Here is a 5,987-nt window from a genome sequence, read left to right as displayed (position 1 = left end):
CGGTAGGAGCACCTTCCCTCAGGGAGACGGTCTCTTTCACTCTTTGTTGCAGGAGAAACACACAAACACAGGGCCACACGGCTGGAACCCAGTCCTCCTGGGGCTCTTTCTCTTGAGCCACTTCTCAGCTCAGTGCCCGTTTGCTGTTCGCAGAAAGGTCAGGGAGTAGCCTGGGTGGAGGGCCTGCCTTCGCCCAGACTTGGCCCCCTCCGACCCCCCTCTTCTTTCAGAATTGGGCAGATAGAAAGAGGCTGGTAGGTAGTAGGAAGTCCACCTGGTGATAGGGCAGCGAGTCCCCATATGGCCTCCAGGGGGCGCTGTGGTACCGAGTCGGTGGGGCCCTGGACGCCAGCAGCTCCGGCAGAACGAGCTCTGCGTGCTGAGGACACAGGCTGCTGCTGCAGGAGGCTGGGGAGCTTGCAAACTCTGGGGCGTGGCCAGCAGCCTGCCAGGTAGGAAGCTGCGGCTGGCTCCCAAGTGGATATCACCCCCCTTTTCTGTGGCTCAGATGCCAGTCTCTGACCCACCTTGGAACCTTCTTTTCTCTCTTAGCCTCTGATTGGCCTGGGAATTTGGGCCGGCAGGATCATTGCCCCTGTCCCTAGTCTGGAAAAGAGTTTCTCAGAGACTGAGGGGTTGTCCAAGGCCAGCTGGCTGCTAAGAAGGAGCAAGGACTGGATCCAGGGCTTCAGACTCTACGTCTAGAGCCCTTGAACACAGGGCGTCCCCCCCCCCCCCTCCGCTGCCCCAGCTGGGTTCAGGGCGAATGGGAGGGTGTGCTCCAGTGGAAGGCAGCCCCACTGCTACCGGCCCTCGTGGCATTCGGCCAGTCCCTTAACGTCTCTGTGTCTTAGTACCCTCATCTGTGACCCGTGTCACCTTCCTTGAAGGTTGTTGCAAGAGACAGACACAATGGATTTCTGTCCTGGTGCCTGGTCTACAGTCTTGCCGGTGTTGTAGATGTAGCGCCGTCAGAGCTCTGCGTGGGCTGAGCTTCCCTGGGCTGTGGGGTGCAGAGCGTGGGGCGAGCACTGCTCAGGCGTAGGAGCTGAGAGGGGCGGGGCTGGTCGGGTCAGGGGCAGGGCAGGGCCCTGAGGGCTGTGGGGTGAGTCACTGACCAGCTCAGATAACGCGGAGGGAAGGAGGGAGTGCAGGGGTGGCCCAGCCTGGAGGCACCAGGCACGGAGAGAGCAGGCAGGGAGGCAGCCCTGTGGAAGGAGGGGAGGGCCCGGGGTGGGGCCAGCTGCCCCAGGAGCTGGGGAGGAATGTGGCCTGGGACCTCTCAGTGGGAGGGCCTGTGTGGGGAGTGGGGTCCAGAGAACCCGCCGGGTTGCCTTCTGCTCCCTGCCTTCTCCTGCTCCTGCCTCTCGCTAAGGCCTTCCCTCCCCCGCCCCCCCGCGTGGACAGCTGGGGGTAGAAGAGAAGGCTCTGAGGGCCTCTCTCAGGCCCTGTGAGGTCACCATTTAAGACAGACAGACAGACAGACCAAGGCAATGTCTGCATGCGTACCAGGCCCACTGCAGCTGACCGTCCACTTGGATGTCGGCCACACTTGGGTCGCGGTGCCCGCAGGATGAGGTGGGCTCTCAGGGGAAACTGGATGGACTCGAGAGAAGGATTTGCACGTGTGGATGGAAGCAGGGGTGGGTCTGCACCTGGGGAGAAGCTGAAGGGACAGGGGCGGAGGGAGCAGCGTGGTGGGAGCTGAGGAGGGCTGGCTGTGGGGCAGGGGTATTGCAGAGGGCACAGTTCGCCAGCCTCTCTCTTCCCGTGCATCTCCTGCAGCTGGCTCCTGTGGGCTGGTCCACCAGTGACCAGCCTTCCCAGCAGACAGCAAGGCAGAGAGGGCAGGAGTGAACCCAAAAGTACCCGGGAAAGTTCTTAGGACCATGGGGGACACACGCATGAATAGCAAGCCCCACCCTCAAGATGCTCATCATCCAGTAGAGGAGATAGGAGCCAACTACCTCCCTCCAGGTGGGGGGACGCAGCCCAGGAGAGACTCAGAGAGAGCGCCAGCTGGGCTCAGAGGAGGGAAGGAGTGGGGTGGCCAGGGTGCCAGGGTCACAGAGGCTGTAAGGAAAATGTCGTGTATGAGTTCCCTAGCACAAATTCAGTGGCTCCCGGCAGAGATGGGAAATGGGTCTCATGGACTCAACCCAAGGTGCCGGCCGAACCGTGTTCCTTCTGGAGGTTCTAGGGAAGGGTGTGTTGCCTCGCCTTTTCCAGCTTCTAGAGGCGCCGGCATTTCTTGGCTCGTGGCCCCTTCCTCCTTCAAAGCGGGTCCCTCCAACCTCCATTTCCATGGTCGCGTCTCCTCTCTCTGACTGACCGCCTTGCCTCCCTCTTATTAGAACCCTTGTGGTCACCCTGAGCCCGCTGAGACAGCCCAGGACAGTCTCTCCCTCTGCCAGGTCAGGCTCCTGTTCACGGGTTCCGGGGGTGAGGACAAGTGCAGTTTTTTTGGGGGGGGGGCATTATCTGCCTGACCCAGGGGTTGCTGGAGACGGGATAGTGTTTAGACGGGTGGAGGCCCCGGGGGGGGGGGAGGGCCCTGCAGGTGGAGGGGACAGCACCTGGTGTGTGGTGGCGGGAAGGTGTGGTTTGGGGGAACAGGCCAGGAAAAGCTGAAAGGCCGGCACCTGCTCCGTTTCCAAGTAAATTCAGCTGGCCTCGGGGTTGAGGTGGCAAACACTGCCCCCTGAGGCATGGCGGTACCCTGCTGGGTACCAGGGTAGCATCACGGTTTGCGGTGTTCATGCCACTGCTTTACTTGGGCCCCGGTTCTGGCCAGTCCGACCCTTGAGATTGGCCCCTCAGTGGTGTCCTCTATTAACCCCTGCGCCCCCTGCCCCCCACAGGACCCCATGCCAGGCAGTGTTTTCATTTATCCCCCACAAACCCTGAGGCTGGTGGTACTAGAGACCGGGAGGTTCTGAGAGGTTAAGTAAATGGCCTTGAGTGACACAGCTTTAAACTAAGTAGCGGGCCCACGCATTCACCCCAGGCCACACTTTATGGGGAGGGAAGGGAAGTTCGGGAGGTTGAATAACCGGGCCCGCTGCAGAGCGGCTGTGCAGCCGAGGCGCAGCCCATTTCAAAGGCCAAGCCCGTCGCCGCCTCGTACACGGCCACTCATCAGTCTTAGCTGCGGCGCTGCTGTGCTGCACGGCCTTGCGCCTGTTCTGTGGTTATTGGTAGCATCTTCCCCTGTCCCACTGTTGACGGGAGACCTGGTTCTTCTTGCTGACGCGTGTCAAGAATTGCATATCAGCAAATTTAGTAGCAGGTAATCAGTTTATTAGTGATCCGATTCCGTGGAAGAGAACAGGGCCGGGTAGAGTAGGGGGTGAAAGGGAAAGTTTCAGAGCAAAGCAGGGTGAGAAAAGCAAGAGCGGCTGGAAACCAGGTGGCAAGACCCTGGGCAGCCTGAGGCTGGGTGGCCAGAGGCCCTGTGGCCCAAGAGCCGAGAGAGAGAAAGAGAAAGAGAGAGAAAGAGAGAGAGAGAGAGAGAGAGAGAGAGAGAGAGACCTTTGTTCTCCGGACTTATATAGTTGGTGGGATAGGAGGGAAAAAAGTTACATATTGATTAACAGGTAAATGTGGCGCCAGCTTTTCTGGGAAATGTGACTACCCAAATTTGGGGATGAATGGGGGTCTGTCCGCCCGAATTCTTATCCTGCTCCAGACTCCATTTGGTCATCCTGTTGTAAAACAAATACGTGACAGGAGGCAGTTAATTAAAATTGGGGCAATTTCTGAAGTTATTTATGGGGTCTTTCTTTGGGCACCGGGGACCCTCTCCCGCATTCAGGCCTTGGGATGAAAGCACAGTTTCAAGGCTTTCTTTCCCAGATAGTGGAAATGTTACATAGAATTTCAAGAACTTTCCTTCTTTCTTGCTAGTATAGTGATTCTTGTGATATTGGAACACCTGGCAATATTATCAGACCAGGCTCAGGACTGCTGAGTTGGCATGTGAGACTCGTCTGCTTCCTCCTCCCTGCCTCAGTTTACTATTTATCCCACCTAATTGGTAAAAGGCGTTTCCTGGCAACCAGGGTGCTGAGTGCTGGCCAGTGACCGTACTGCAGTCTCCGAGTTCTTCCTATGCTGTCTCCTGCTTCACCACCTCTACGTTGTCCAACTCAAAGGGGAGCTGACAGGGGCTGGACCCGGGTCTCTTTCATCCCTGCACTCCGCACCACGCCCTGGGTCTGTCTCACCACGCCCTGGGTCTGTCTCGGAGTGCGCGCCTGGGGCTGGAGGGACGGGGAGGGTGCTCCCTGGGCGTGGCTCTGGCGTGAAGCCGGGAACTGCTCAGGGAGGCCACCTGCGGCCGCCGAGACCCAGCGGGTCTGCGGGCTTGAGGCCCTGCCGGGCCCAGGCCTGGGGGAGTGGGAGTGTCCAGCCCATCCCCATTTCATGGCAGATCTGAACGCCCAGGTGTTTGTTTGTTACAAATGTATGGTATATTTAGTTTTTGGAAGACCATCTATTTTATATACAGATTTGGAAGCCTTTATGTGTAGTTTTCGGAAGACTGTAACACAGCATAAAAATTTAAAAGTACAGAGTGTACGATGACATGCTAGTCTTCCTGCACCCTTTGAGTCTAATTGCTCAGGTCCCTGCCCAAGAAGTGTCCTGCGCTGTCACTTTCCCGTGCATCTTCCTCAGGGGACCCTGTGCACTGCGCGCACGCGCGCACACACACACACACACACACACACACACACACACACGGTCTGTGTTCTTCCCTGGACCGCACGTGTGAAGGGCGGCAGCCTATACACACTGCTCTGCAAGTTTTTTCATTTAGTAAATATTCTGAAAACTGTTTTTATCGGTCCCACATAGAGCTGCCTTGTTCTTTCAGACGTGGGGAGGTGTGTGCGACAGATCCCCAGGTGTTTCGAAATCACAGGTAAAGCTGCGGTGAGCGTCCCAGGACATCACGTCACTTTGCACGTATGCAAAAGTGCACCTGAAAGGTAAACCCCTGAGAGAGGCCAAGGGATCAAAAATTACACGTAAAACTTTGGTAGATATTGGAAATCACTCTTCATAGAGTGGATGCTGATTTTACTGCTACTCAGAAGGTGCGGATTGTCCCGTATTCTCAACAAATACGTTATTTGTTGCTTTTCATTGTTACCCGTCTGACAGGTACAGAATGTGATTTCATGGTAGTCCAAATTTGCATCTCTTTTATTGTGAGTGAGGTTGAACAATTTCCTATGTCGTATGCAATTTGTGTATCCTTTTGATAGGGGACTCAAGACCTGGAAAATTTTAGCTTAAGGTAAAAAGTTATGAGTCTAGCAAGTAATGTGTATGTTAAAGCTTTTGTTTCAGAAACTACAGATAAGTCCTGACTCCTGGGAAAAACAGCCGACCTCCTAGGGCACTGACAGAAGATTACCACCTGGGGACATCTGAACCTTGACCCTGTGTTCCAGGGAGAGCAGATGACCACCCCTCCCCCTTGGGACCAGCTAACTGCCCAGGACAGGAATGTTGCAGCTTCTGAATCTCAAAGCCCTCACCGCACCTTGTCTGTCCTCCCCCACCCCCTTATAAAAGATCTGGCCAGGAAAGAGAAGGGAAGATGGTTTGTTAGGGTATGAACCCGCTGTCTCCTCAGATCGCCAGCCATCTGAATAAAGCGCCCATAAAAGATTCAATCGCAACAGCAAACTCACAATTATTAACAACCACACCTAAAACAAAACAAACTAAGTAATGAACTAGAACAAGAACAGAACCACAGAAATGGAGATCACATGGAGGGTTAGCAACAGGGGAGTGGGAGGAGGAGAGAGGGGGAAAAGGTACGGAGAATAAGTAGCATAGATGGTAGGTAGAAAATAGACAGGGGAGGGCAAGAATAGTATGGGAAATGTAGAAGCTAAAGAACTTATGACACATGGACATGAACTAAAGGGGGGAATGTGGGTGGGAGAGGGTGTGCAGGGTGGAGGGGA

At 55.7% G+C, this 5,987-nt stretch overlaps 1 long non-coding RNA gene across 1 annotated transcript; it reads left to right on the top strand.

The window, feature by feature from the left end:
• Window positions 1-331: 331 nt before the first annotated feature.
• LOC123817340 lies at window positions 332-5,402 on the top strand. Its single transcript, XR_006785402.1, has 3 exons — window positions 332-452; window positions 4,880-4,994; window positions 5,347-5,402. It is a non-coding gene; the product is annotated as an uncharacterized LOC123817340 (long non-coding RNA).
• The last annotated feature ends 585 nt before the right edge of the window (window positions 5,403-5,987 follow it).

Source organism: Phyllostomus hastatus, unplaced genomic scaffold (assembly GCF_019186645.2).
Source record: "Phyllostomus hastatus isolate PE091 unplaced genomic scaffold, TTU_PhHast_1.1 phas_contig_210, whole genome shotgun sequence".
In the NCBI taxonomy this organism is placed as follows: Eukaryota; Metazoa; Chordata; class Mammalia; order Chiroptera; family Phyllostomidae; genus Phyllostomus; species Phyllostomus hastatus.
Note: the sequence above shows the minus strand (reverse complement) of the source record. Positions and strands in the feature narration are given on the sequence as shown.